Below are 14706 nucleotides of genomic sequence, written 5' to 3' on the forward strand. Positions count from 1 at the left end.
CCACTTCACTATTAAAGTAAATATGATAGCATATGCCAAAAATGCAGTTTTCAATCACTGCAAGTAGCAGGTAATCAAGATGGCATATTTGAAAAATTACATAAAAATTTCTTAAATATATGTTATCTTATTCTTTTTTGTTATTTATTTGCATTATAGCACTGAAACAGTATCTCTTGAATAACAAATATTACCAGAGAATAAACATTACGATACAAGAAACAAAACCATAATACAAGAATTGAGCTAATATTTGCATTAAAATGGTAGTACAATGACCATTTTAATGCAAAAACCAAGGAAGGAAACCTTATGTATCAGCTATCATGAAAAAATAAATAATACAGTCTCTCTAGTTTTATATTTAATCTACTTCTTTCAAATATTTATCTACTCCATCTAAATAAACTGTCTAACTTTACGTGGTGACTTGTTTCACCACTTGATTACTCTTTGTATAAGTTGATTACAAATTTTCTTATATTCAGTCTACAATTAGCTTTCCTTAATCTGGCAGTAATGGTATCTGATCTGACTGATCACTTAGCAAAACATCTATTGCTTGTTTAATTACTAGTTGAAGATTACTGGTTCCTACTCTACCTTGCTAATATACACAGTTTTATACTAGTAGTTTTGAAAGTGAAACATTTTTACCTGGAATTATATATGAAAAGGGTCTGAGAGGCCAGATGTCATTGTTACTTAGTAACACAGTGTTACTAACAATGGCATCTGGCTTATAAGACCAAAATTTTTTCCCCAACAAGTTTTCCCCCCCCAAATTACTACCAGCAAATGAGGTGCGACCTGCAACAAGGTTTTATGGCAAAATGACAAAACAAATGGCCCTCAGTCTCCAACAGCTTTCATTCTCCCTCTTATGGCAGCAAGAGGATCAGAGTGGAAGTAGAGGGTGCTAAGAATCTCTGGGTACGACCAGGCTGCCATGCACAGAAACTGAACTTGGTCTGTTACAATGCAAGATCGCTCACCAGTAAAGAGAGGATATTAGAGCTGGAAAAGGAATTAGAAAATATGAATTAGAATGTCATCAGCTTTACAGAAACAAGAAGAAAAGAATCACTTATAAGTTTATCAAGTGGAAATCTGCTCTACACCAATGGAAACAGTGAAAAGGGTGAAGGTGGAGTTGGCTTTTTGGTCCATAAAGATATAAAAAAACAATTTTGGAATTCAAAAGTACATCGAGAGTATCAAGATTACTACTCAGGATTTCTAAGAGGTACAAACTAAAGGTTATAATGATATATGCACCAATGTCAAGCCACGATGAAGAGTTAAAGAAATGTACACCGAAATTGAGACTTCCAGATGAACAGAAAACTCACTACACCATCATTATGGGAGACATCAATACTAAGGTTGGAAATAGCCAAAACAGCACAGAAAGGGAAACTGGGAAATTTTGGAATTGGTGAAAGAAATGAAAGAGGTAAAAGACTTGTGGAATTTACAGAATCTCGAGGAAGGTCAGTAATGAACCTTTTTTTTTTTTTTCAAGAAAAGGGCAAACAGAAAGTGGATATGGAAAAGCCCGAATGGATTAACAACTAATGAAATTGACTTCATCCTCACTAACAGAAGATACACTGAACAATGTTACCGTCCTGAACAAGGTTGGAAGTGAGCACAGAATGGTAAGATGCACACTTGATATAGATGTAAGAAAAGAAAGGATAGGAAAAAACTGACTTGAGTAAATAATATGGTCTTTGAGATTATTATTATTATTATTAGCTGTATGGTGCAAGGAAGCCTGAGGCTTTTGCTTCACCAGGCAAAAAAAAAAAAAAATTCTAAGTTACCCTGTGTCTGTTGTGTGAGAGAGAGAGAGAGAGAGAGATAACAAGAGTCAGAAGTAAAAGGGATTCACCAAGAAAGAGAAGAATGATGATATCCAGCTCAGGACCCTGGGTGTGCTAAGCCCATACTCACCAGATGTGAGCCCCCGGGGGAGATAACAGAAGAGGAGAAAAAGCAGTATGTACTGGAACTTAGGAACAAGTTTGAGCTTCTGCAGCCCTTTCAGGACTAAGATATCAACAAGGAATACAACTTTCTGAAAGTGATAAAGCCCAAGAAACCTATAGGTAAAAAAAATCCAAAGAAGAAAAAATTAGTTAAGAAACACTTGTCATGATGAACCAAAGACAACAAATGAAGAGCAAGATAAACACTGACAAGGACAAAATCGAGGAAACTCAGTTATGCAAAGCCATTAGAGACTCAGAGAGGACATAAGAAGATTTAACACAACAAAAGTAGAACAAGTATTAAGGGAAAATAAAGGACTTAAATGATTTCTACACATGAGCAGTAATAGAGAAAGACAAATGATAAAATCTGAAGAATAGTGATGGCATACTTATAAACAGCAGAGAAGGCATAATTCAAGTAGCAGAAGACTGCTATAAAGTATTATATAAGGGAGCAAGGGAATGATGCCAGTAACAGGGAGGATGAATCACAAATTTGCAACACACATACAACTTACCCAATATCCTTTTTGATGAGATAGAACATGCACTGAAGAAAATGAAGAATCAAAAAGGCCCAGATGAAGATGAAGTTACTGTAGAGTTGATAAAATTAGGAAGAAGAGACACACAGAAACTGGCAAGACTCTTCACAAAATACATCAGGAAAGGCATGACCCCTAAGGAGTAGAATAATGCAACCATAATTTTGCTGCACAGGGATGTGCAGCAAAAGTGACAAATCAGAAATTGAAATTATAAACCAATTAGCTTGTTGTCCCACATCTACAAGTTGTTCACAAGGGTCATCACTAAGATTAGAAAGAGTACTTGATGAGAATCAAATTCAGGTGGTAGATGACTTTCATCAACCGGTGAAATACCACCACTTTGCTTATTGGAGGTTTGAAGTGGTGAAACCCATGTTTAGTCTCTAGAGAAAAGTTTCCGGCATTCCCCTCCCCCCATACTTCTCCTTCAACCCATGCATGGTACTAAGTACTATAGGTTTTGATACCTTTCGTGTTTGGGGTTTTCACCATTATGTTTTATATTTAACACCACCTGGCAATAAATATAAAACACCACCTGGCATTTGTGAATTATGAAAAGGCATTTTCCATACAGCATAAGGCAATGTTTTGGAAACTGGAAAGAAAAGGCACAGACACTCCATACATTATGATTTTGAAGAAAATATATAAGAATGCTACCTCCTTTATTAGGGTAGAAAAAGACAGTAGCAAATTTGAAATTGAGAAAGGAGTTTGACAAGGAGACACTATCTCCAAAGTTGTTTACTGCCCTTGAAGCTTTCAGAAGATTGGATTGGTCGCAGAAAGGAGTCAATGAGAATGGAGAGTACTTAACTCAGTGGTTTTCAACCAGGGTGCCGTGTAATTGGGTTTAAGTTACTTAAAGTTATTATTATTTTTTTTTTTTTTTTTTAATTTATACATTTATTTCATTATAAAAAGGTGTATGGTATCCATTGTACCGTATTTTTTAAATTTTGTGGTGATCTGTAATTGTAATTAATCTTTATTTAGTACTTCTATATAAAGAATAAAATTATTTTATAGGTATATATTAAAAGGTTGAAAACCATGTTAGGTATTTATTTTGGCCTACGGGTGCCATGAAAAAATTACTGGGACACTAAGGGCGCCGTAAACCGAGAAAGTTTGGGAACCTCTGACTTAACCATTTATGATTGGAATGAGCAGCCGCCTGGAAAACAAGATGCAGGGTATTTCAGAGACTGCTGGGAGTCATTACAGTACAAGTAAACACATGGGTTGTGCTAGAGTAGCTAAGAATAGGAACAGGTACATGTATACTTGCATGTACACCAATGCTAGGAGTTTGGTAAATAAATTTGATGAATTTGAGGTATTGTTCAGAACATCAAAGGCAGATATTACTGGGATATCAGAGACATGGTGTCACACAGATATAAGGAATGCAGAACTGGAATTTGGGAAGTACAATGTGTACAGAAAGGATAGACAGGATAGGAAGGGAGGAGGGGTTATACTATTAGAGACATAAAATCCAAGTAAGTGAAGCCAGTCGACATCCCTGGACAGTGAAGTGTCGAGTCAGTTTGGTTTGACATAAGCATTGGGAGATCAAAATTGAGAGTAGGAGTGCGTTATAGGCCTAATGACTCTGATGAGTATAATAAGGAACTGTACAGGGAAATAGATTGGCCAGTAAATCAGAGAGTCTTATAATGGGGGATTTTAATTTCCTAGATATTGACTGCAATTTGTGGGTTAGTCACTCACACACTAGCAAAGCTTTTGTGGATTTATCGGATGATTGTTTTCTACATCAGCATGTTCGGGAGGCAACTAGAGGGAGTAATACTCTTGATCTGATTATCAGTAGTGATTCTTCATGCATTAAGAATCTGTAGATAAAGGAACCACTACGTGGCAGTGATCACAGTGTGCTGAAGTGGGATTTACTCAAAGAGGTAACTACCATCAGGAGTAAAGGGAAGGGTTTTTGCTTTCGTAAAGGTGACTATTGTGGTCTGAGACAGTATTTAAATTCTATATGGTGGGACCAACTGATGATCTTACAAACAGCAAATTCAAAATGGGAAGCATTCAAAGAATTTATCTTGTAAGCTACTAGGCTTTACATACTAACTAAGAGGTTTAGGTTTAGGCCTAAATGGATGTCAGATGAACTAATGAAACATGTGGCAGAGAAGAAAAATGCATGGGATACATATAAATTAATGGGTGACATGGAAGCCTATGACAGATATAAGCTGGTCTTTAACCAAGTCACAAAGGAGATTAGGCAGGCAAAGGCATATTATGAGAAATCCTTGGCAAAGGATGCAAAGAAAAACAACAAAGAGTTCTTTACCTATGTAAACTCTAGAAGGAAAGGGATGAATCAGAATCGTCCACTGGATATTGATGGTTCAACTGTTGATGATCCTGCTCAAGTACTCAAACTAAATGAGTATTTTTCATCTACATTCACCCATGAGGAGTTATTCAGGGAGGGGAATGCCGGAGGTGAGTTAAACTCTGGCAGTGAGCTGGATTATTTTGTAATAACTGAGAGGAAAGTGGAGGAGAAATTCTTGAAGATAAACATAGAAAAGGCACCCAGTGTGGACGGGATCAATCCAGTTATATTAAAGGAGGCAGCAAAGGAAGTAAGCAAACCCTTAGCCATAATTATGAGAGCTTCTTTAGACTCAGGAGAGGTACCCATGGACTGGAGATGTGCAAATGTGACCCCAATTTACAAAGGAGGATCAAAGGGCAACAAGTAATTATAGACCTGTTAGTTTAACTTCTGTTCCAGGAAAATTAATGGAGGCACTGGTTAAAGAAGCACTGCAGGATTATCTAGACAAGACTTCAGTTATAGCTTGGACACAGCATGGTTCTGTTAAGGGAAAGTCTTGCCTGACCAATTTGATTGGATACTATGATGTGGTCACGAAGGAACTGGATGCAGGGAATAACTTTTATATCATATATTTGGATCTTAGAAAGGCTTTTGATACTGTTGCACATGGAAGACTGCTGCACAAATTGGAGCAGTGTGGCATTAGAGGCAAATTGCTGCTATGGATAAAGGGATGGTTGAGGGGGAGAAGACAGAGTGGTAATCAATGGACACTGCTTAACGTGGACTAATGTTATTAGTCCCTTAGGGTTCAGTATTTGGTCCATTGTTGTTTTCTGTATTTATAAATGATATTGATGATGGTATATCAAGCTTAATGTCCAAGTTTGCAAATGATACAAAGGTTAGCAGGGTTGTTAAGGACACTAATGGCAGTACACTGCTGCAACAGGATCTAGAAAAGTTGAGCAGATGGGCTGAGAGGTGACAAATGAAGTTTAACATTGACAATGTAAAGTACTACATATGGGAAGCAGCAACCCCAGAGTAACGTATCAACTCTGCGGTACTACAGTCGGGGGCCAGCTCTAGAACCCAGTTTCTGTTTGGTCCTGCCCTAGATCTGGTGGAGTACCTGGGCTGCACCAGAATTCGCTGTTCCTGTAGTTGCTGGGGTGTCGGTCTCAGATTTCTGTTTATGATCTCTGTGGCTAACTGTTCCGGGGTTAGGTCTTTGTCAATGTCAAAGACAATGATAGCAGGTCCTCTCTTTTTTGGCAATTCTGCAGTCAAACCCAAGGTGGCAATTTTTGGGTTATCCATTATAGTCTGTATGTCTTCGTTTCCCTCCGTTTCAATAACGAGTCCTACATTCCTCATTTTCCGGATGGACTTTATCTTAGTAGCTTTGAGGTCATCCTTTAGTTCCTTCATCACAGTTGTCTTGATTTCTTCACTAGTTCTCTTTTCCTGGGGGCCATCTGTGGCCACAGGTCTAAGCACAACCAAGTTGGGTGTCATCAAGAGAGGTTGCTTCCTTTTTGGGGGCCCGTGCGGAGTTTGTTTTCCTTGATTTTTGTTACTCCTCAGCGTTTCAGCATATGTGGAAGCACGCTGTTGCATTTTATTTGCCCCGCAGTCTTTATAGGCCTGCAGCCTCGCGGTGACCTTTTCATTTTCAACATATGTCTTGAAAAGGATAGTCTCCATTTTGTTAAAGATACTGCCTTATATAAGGTATGTATGTTCGTGTCAGACGGCACCTGGGATTTCTCCCATCTCCGCACTCTGCGGTACTACACTGGTAGAGAACGAAAAAGACCTGGGGGGTAATTGTGCATGCAGATATGAAGTTTTCTGAGCAGTTCAGACAGTCTGCAAGAGTAGCTCATAGTGTCTTGTCAATGATATATAGGAATTTTTCTAGCAGGGATAAGGAGGTGATTATCCCCTTGTATAATGCTTGTTATTGTTATTTGGGTTTTTAGGAGCATTAGCAACTAAGGCCATATTGCTCCGGGATATGCGGTGGTCATTCCCTGACCTTTCCGCATCCTCCGTATTTGGTGGTGACAGGCTCGAACCCCGGTCTAATCAAGAAGCATGTGCTACGCACTGCTGCTCCTTCCCACCTGGCTAAGGAGGCGCCTTTGTATAATGCAATGGTCAGACCACACCTTGAGTACTGTATACAGGTCTGGAGGCCTCATTTTAATTATAATGTAGAGCTGTTGGAACAAGTACAAAGAAGGGCAACAAGATTAGTGAATGGAACAAAGGGTGCTCTTACGAAGAAAGGCTTAAATTTTGCAAATTACAGTGTCTGGAGACTAGGCACCTGCAAGGTGATCTGATTGAAGTGTATAAAGGCTTAAATGGTTTGAGCATGCTCAATGCCGATGGAATTCTTCCTGTTGCTCAGAATAATCATTTGAGAGGGCATAAATTCAAATTGAGGAAAGACAGATGTAAATTAGATGTGCGGAAGTTTGCCTTTAGCCAGCAGGTGGTTGATTGGTGGAACAGACTTCCATCCTTTGGTGTGGAAGTTGATAGCCTAAATAAATTTAATGCTGAACTGGACAGGTACTTGGAACGAACAGAGGGGTGAAATGAGAACATGTTTTTTTTTTTTTTTTGCTGCATAAGCTTGCTTTCTTGCATCATATGCCTCTACTAATGCTAATGATTTGCAGATGACGTTGTGATCACAAGCTATGATCCCGAAGAATTAGAGCAAAACCTTAATCAGTTATGCAGAGTTAAGGAATTTGGACTAAAGACGAATATGGCTAAAACAAAAGTAATGATGAACAAGCATGCCATAGAAAGGGATATAATCATTGAAGGATTAGAAATTGAAAAGGTGGAATCATATTTGTCGTTGTTATTTGGTTTTTAGGAGTATTAGCAACTAAGGCCATATTGCTCCGGGGATATGCGGTGGTCATTCCCTGACCTTTCCGCATCCGAATATTTGGTGGCTCACGGGCTCGAACCCCAGTCTAATCAAGAAGCATGTGCTACGCACTGCTGCTTCTGCCCACCTGGTTACGGTGGTGCTGGAATCATATACTTATCTTGGACAAGTCATTAGCTGGAAGTCAAGAGAAGAATAAATTCTAGATGTATAGCATTCAGGAAATATATTCCCATACTGAGAAACAATATCCCAATTTCTCTGAAACGTAAAATAATGAACCAATGTATACTCCCCACCATGATTTATGGAAGTGAAACTTGGGTACTCACCAAAAGAATGGAAGAGATGCTGAAAAACTACACAGCGAAGAACGGAACAAATTATATTAGGAAGCAGACTGTTGGATAAGAAAAGAAACACATAGCTCGAAGACCTGAGGACAGATGGACTAAGAAAATAACAGAATGGCACTCAAGATGAGCTAAAAGAAAATCTAGAAGACAACAACAGAGATGGACAGATGAAATGCAAGAGTTCATTGGTAGTAAATGGATGGCCATTGAACAAAACAGAAGGAACTGAAAAGTTGCTGGAGAGACCTTCATCCTGCAATGGATTGAAAATGGCTGATGATGATACCATTTTTCATAACAAAATATTTTAAACATACTTTGACATTTCTGACGTACTGTAATTTTAGTTCCTGCTTCAAGTAACTTCTACTATTGTGAGCCAAAACAAAGGAGTACTGTTTGCTCTTTAGATAAGTTTAATTAACAACCTCAGGCAATCAACTCTCCTTGCTTAATTATATGTGGCATGTTATAATTTTCTGGTTGGTAGTTAAAATTTGTTGAAATGGACAGTCCGACAAAGTCTGCAACACAAGAATCCTCACTATATTCATCACTTTCATCACCTCTATCCCATAATTTTCAGAAATCTGGTATTGGCAGATCATTATGTGGAACAGGTCTTATTGCAGATAGTATGATAGGATATTTGATGCTGTGCTTGCTTTTTCTGGACATCCTTGATATTTTTGTCATGAGGAAATAGCAATCATCAATGTGGTTGGATGGTTCTTGCCACGCTGCAGGAACAGCAAAAGGCATACTTTTTAATTTTCCCAGTTAGCCACATCCTCAGATTTGTGGTGCAAGTAATTCAGCACATATGTGGAGTCAAAGTTTTATTTTGAACACAATCTTGCAACCAACATACAAAGGATATGCATTTTTAGTAATATTGTAGATTTTCTTCCTATAAATTTTGTTGTAAACCATCCATCTACACATGTAACAGAAACTATCAGGGTGATTCAGACACTTCCTTTGCTTCTGCTGAACATTTTAATAATACTATGCTAAGTAAAACACAGAAGAGATACACAATATGCAACAGATATGGGATAAACTGTACATGTACTACAACTGTCTTTCCATTGCTGAAAGAGGGGGATGGGAGGCAAGCAGACAGAAAAGGATGAACATGTTAACCCTCCCCAACATTACTGCCATCTGTGAGCCCATGCAAACATTATTTGCAATACTGTGAATTAGTAATATATCTACTTCCCTAAAACTGTAGTAAGATAGATATACGGTGTATTTATATCTTACGACAATTTACATTCTGTAAATTGTAGTAGGAAGATATTGTTTGCAGTAAGATATACATACAGTATATGTGTAAAAATTGATTATCTTTTTATACATTCTATACATAAAAATTGATTGCAAACAGCTGTTATATCAGTAGAGATTAAATCATGTTGGCCAGTGTAATTGATTATGGAAATCATTTAATTATGCAGTACTGTAAAATATACATGCAGTGTATGCATATCTTACAACAGTGTCCAAAACCACTTGTAAAATTCACCAAATTTCTGTGAAATTTGGTAATATATCATATATGTTTTGTAACAGCATTACCCTAATGCATCATCCATCTCTAGCAAGGCTCTGTTAGATGTCATGTGCTATGCATGATTGCATCACCCTAGCAGCAGTATAAATACAGTGCATATGCCACAACAAAAGCCCAATATTCTGTGCTACTGCAATGGCTAAGTTTTCACAACTATCACTGCATAGGAAAAGCGTTGAATGCAGAAGGACATTCTAAGCATGAAATAACTAAATGGATTCTCTGTAATCGGTCAACAGTGGCAGGTTTATTACAAAAATGAATAATTCTGATAATTAATAATTAACCAGAAACTACTAGTCTAAATAGAAAAGAAAGGAAGTCCACAAATATCTTCTGCAATGCAGCTCAGATTTCTGGTTCATCTGTGTGTCTGAAACAGAAGATCTTCATTGACAAATCTCTAAACAGCATTGGAGGAGGAGATAGGAGTAAAGCCAAGTACTGCTACAGGTACAGAAGCCTTTTCTCATTGGAATCAGTAGTATGTCACCCAAAAAAAAAGCCACTTTTGACATGAAAAATGAAAGACCAGCATATAAAATGGGCAAAAGAGCAGTCTGAGGATCAGTGGAAATGTGTTATCTTCTCTCATGAATCAAAATTCAACTCACATGATTTGTACAGCCAACAGACTGTTAGATGAAGAGAAGAGAAAGAATTTCATCCTAACTTTGTCTCCTCAATGAAACATTCTGCATCTCAAATGATACTGGGCTGTATTTCACATAGAGGTTTTGGTAGTCTTGAATTTGTGAAGGATACAGTGAATGCTGAGGTGTAAAAGGACATTCTTGACACAAAATTACTTCCCACAATTAGAGATCCCTATGAGGATGTTGCCAATTACATCCCCATACTGATCTCTGTAACATGGAGCAGAGTTGTCCTGAAAAATTCTTTTTAGGACGACTCTGCTCCATGTTACAGAGCCAAAACCATAAGTACTACTTCATAAAACTAGCAAGCAAAAGTTTTAAATTTCTGAAATGTTGCCCTCTTGCTGAAATAAATGTAATTTATTTTGCTGCCCACAGGTGCAAAAATGGTTGAAGAAAAAATCAATTTGCATAACAACATGGCCTTGGAATGGTACAGACCTCAATCCAATTGAAAATTGAGAGCTGCAGGAGACATTAATCCATGTTTGGATTATTGTCTCCTGCAGTACTGTGAGATTTCCCAAAATACATTCAAAACCATATCCAGTCATTGCCATGACGATATACAGCAGTCATCAAAGAAAGGGGTGAGCCAATGAAATATTGTGTTTTTTGGTTATACAGCTGCTTGTCATTCTAGTATTAGCACAATAATGAAAAAATTTATTTCGGAGAATTTCTGTTATTATACGAACCACGAACAGCATGTTTTTTTTTAAATAACTTGCTGTTATTTTAAAGAAAAGTACTTATTTCATTGTCTATTTATTGTCTATGTCCTTAAGGCATAAAAGTAAATTTTCCTGCAATTAACAGTTTCATATGTGTATTGTTATTATTTATGTTCTTTCAGCTATTTCTAAAGGATTAGCTGCTAGTATAAGGGCAAAAAAAAAAAAAAACCCTAAAAAAATTACACGATGCAATTTTTTTGAGCACCATTGTATTATGGCTAAACATAAAAACCTGTATATGTAGAAATTGTGACATGATGGGAAATTAAGATTTATTTTTGAAAGCTATATATAAAAACTGATTGCAAACAGCTGATATATCAGTGGAGATTAAATCATGTTGGCCAGTGTAATCGATTATGGAAATCATTTAATTATGCTTATTACTAATTAGAACCTCCAGGTCCTTGTCACCTTCAACAGTGTTGGGTGTTCTTCTCCGAAAGTCAATATTTATTTAGTTATGTCTCGCTGTAGAAACAGGTCCGTGCAAAAGGATTGGGGGGAGGGAAGGTGCTAAATGCGAAGCACCCTTTTTTTTTTTTCTTTATGAAGATGAAAAGAATTTGGCATTAGTGTGCCAAATGAACCTCCTAAAAGCATTATGGAAGCATTAAAAAATAAAAGTGTTAACGCTAGCAACTGAAGCTAACAGACTGCAAAACAATAAAATAATGTATAACTTCCATTATGGCATTCCTCTTTCATGGATACATACTGTTTATTAGAGACATAATTCATCTCACTTCCTAAAAAAAACGGAGGCACCAATGCCTAGAACAGTCAAATTCTGCAGGTGGGTTTCCAAGAGAGAGAATCTCAGTAAAAATAAATCTAATTTTATTCACTGAAACTTATTTAAATCTAACTAAAACTAAATTAAGCATTATTAAAAAAAAACAATCAGTTAAATAGTTAAACAATATTTTAATGTACAAGTAAATATCAGCACAGAATTTATCTATTTGAAAACAACCAAGTTTTTAAATAGCTACATCAAAAATAAATTTTTGTTCGCTGTGAATATAGTTCCCAATTTAGCATATGGGATGCACAACCATGATAATAAATGAATGCTCATACCAAGATAGTCAACACTGAAAGGTTCAATCTAATTGCAAGTTCGTTTCTTGTGTCTGATTATGCTGCATTCTTGGAAGGTCAATAAATTCCTCAACTTCCCAAATTTAGCAGTCTATTATCTGGAACCATCCATTTTCTAGTAATATTTAGGAAAATAAGAAAATCCAGAAAACCACTCGAGAATCAGAAAAATTAGTTCTCAAATTGGCCATCTTCCCAGACAACATTAGAACTGATTGTGAAGTGTATAGATTTCACTTTAAAGCCATGTTTTTACCACATTCCAATGACATCAGGAAATTTGCTGTTGGGCCACAGAATTGTCTAATTCTTCTTTATGAACAAGGTTAGCTACTTATCAATAATAAGCAATGAATGATTCTGTTTCAAGCTTAACGCAAAACATTAGACTGAGGTAACAATTTATTAAACACATTTACTGTATAGTCAGCAGTATTCTCCCCAGAAAATTTTGCCAGCCAGGTGGCATTATGAAGAAGCTGGGTGAGGAAGTGTAATACTTTGCAATATTATAAAATTCTCTGTTATTTATAAATGTGATTTAAGCGATATAGAGCAAAAATTAATTGCATAATTTAACATATGTTCCTGTCACATTGATCTCGATCCCATAGCATGTTCGAATTAATATTGATCGAGATCAGTGAGCAGTACCATATGGTACTGCGAGAATCGCTTAAATTTTAGCTGGGCGGTCAGTTAAATTCACTGGGTAATGCGCCCATTTGATAGGTAATAGGGAGAACACTAATTAGTGTAATTAGAACTTCGGCAAATTTTTTAGAACATCAACACATCAACTTTCATTCATTTGTATTCACTACAGGCTGCGTAAAATAAAATTAAGTATCCAGGAGTATCAAAATGCATATACAGGTCTTTTTACTTACTGTGGAAAAGACTGTGTTGACAAAAATGCTCAGAATTGTAACCTTGGTGAAGTGACTGTGTGAAACTTCTACCTTTTCCCTTCCAAAATATATCACACATATTACAATTTATTGGGGGGGGGATAATGTATTTCATTTTTACTGTACTGTACTGTACTGTACTGTACATGTACTGTACATTAACTTTCATTAAAAATGCCAAACTGTACAGTACTATGTACAATAAGTTGCAATATAAAAATTCAATATTTTTCATTGCTTTTCTATGACCACCTGAAATCTACGAAATTCCAAGATCCAACAAGGATCAGGTCCCAAGGCTACCAGATTTGAGAGGTTCAACTGTATCTTGTCTCAGTTAATCCTGCTGTTGCTTGAGAATTTTTGCCACACACTGCTTGGTCAGTTCATATGATACCCATTTGAATATTTAATAGAACAACCTATGAAATAAATCAGCAAATTATTTACTAATTTGTTCCAGTTCATCATGTATTATTTGTGTAAATGAGTGTTCACGGGCTGATATACATGTGTGGAAAAATAGGAAATAATTAAAGGGTGGGTTCTCCCTCCACCTTAGATTGGCAAACTTCAGCCAAATAACTGAAAGCTTTAGGAATTCCTCTAGTCTACAAGAGGATTAAAATTCACATCTCTGCAAATAAGCAACAAGTGTAAACTCATTATACTGATAAAGAGAGTTGATCTCAGTTAACTGAGATTAACTCTGACTATCTGTCTTCATTAATGAAGACAGATGGTCAAAAAAGGCTAGCCACATCCAGGAAAGAAGGTTACCTTTTATTATCTGGAATGAAACATTGTGCAACTGAAAATACAGTGCAACATATAAATATGTGAGATTATTGAAGTGTTGTCTACCATATATTTCACCATTTGAAAATGAAATAAACATTTATATACAAGTAATCAATTTTTACAGTAATATCTTAAATATTATATTTTACTGCATTTTGAAAACCTTATGTCCACTGAAACTAATGAGAGCCATACAATAACAAAATACTTTTTTTGAAAAGAAAATTCATCAGTAGGATAGGATAGAGGCATTACACAATGAGTGGCAAAAGATGGGCACTCTGAATAACCCATAACTGCATCAAACACAAAAAAAAACATTGCCATTGTTCACAACTTGATTCTGATCATCAGATTAGATTGCAGTACCGAGAAAAGACACTAAACTTATTCAGTGGGGGAGTTCATCATACTGTCCACAAAGAATGAACTGGGCATAAAATGGATACAAAATATTTTAATGCAGATCAGAAAAAGAAGAGGATGTATTGTGCAAAGACAGTTTTGCAAAATTTTCCCCGAATTTAAACAAATTTATCAGCCAATTGGTAGCCATGGATGAAACTTGGATAAAGTCTTATCTCCGGATGTTATGATCCAAGAGAAAACAATACACACAGCAGTATCATGATCTCCTTGCCACAAAAACTGCAGTGGGTCATCAACTACAAAGTGCCGGTATCAGTTTTTTAAGACATAAGGTTGATATTCACCGATTACCTTGAAGGAGTTAATTCCATTTTGGGTAAAAATTAT

General features: G+C 36.5%; 1 protein-coding gene across 1 annotated transcript in view; it reads right to left on the reverse strand.

Moving 5' to 3' along the window:
* Positions 1-14706, reverse strand: part of DCAF12 (DDB1 and CUL4 associated factor 12-like protein) — an 86279-nt gene that overhangs the window by 70165 nt on the left and 1408 nt on the right. The window lies entirely within an intron of this gene.

Source organism: Mastigoproctus giganteus, chromosome 5 (assembly GCF_048544385.1).
Source record: "Mastigoproctus giganteus isolate SK-2022 chromosome 5, ASM4854438v1, whole genome shotgun sequence".
Taxonomy (NCBI): domain Eukaryota; kingdom Metazoa; phylum Arthropoda; class Arachnida; order Uropygi; family Thelyphonidae; genus Mastigoproctus; species Mastigoproctus giganteus.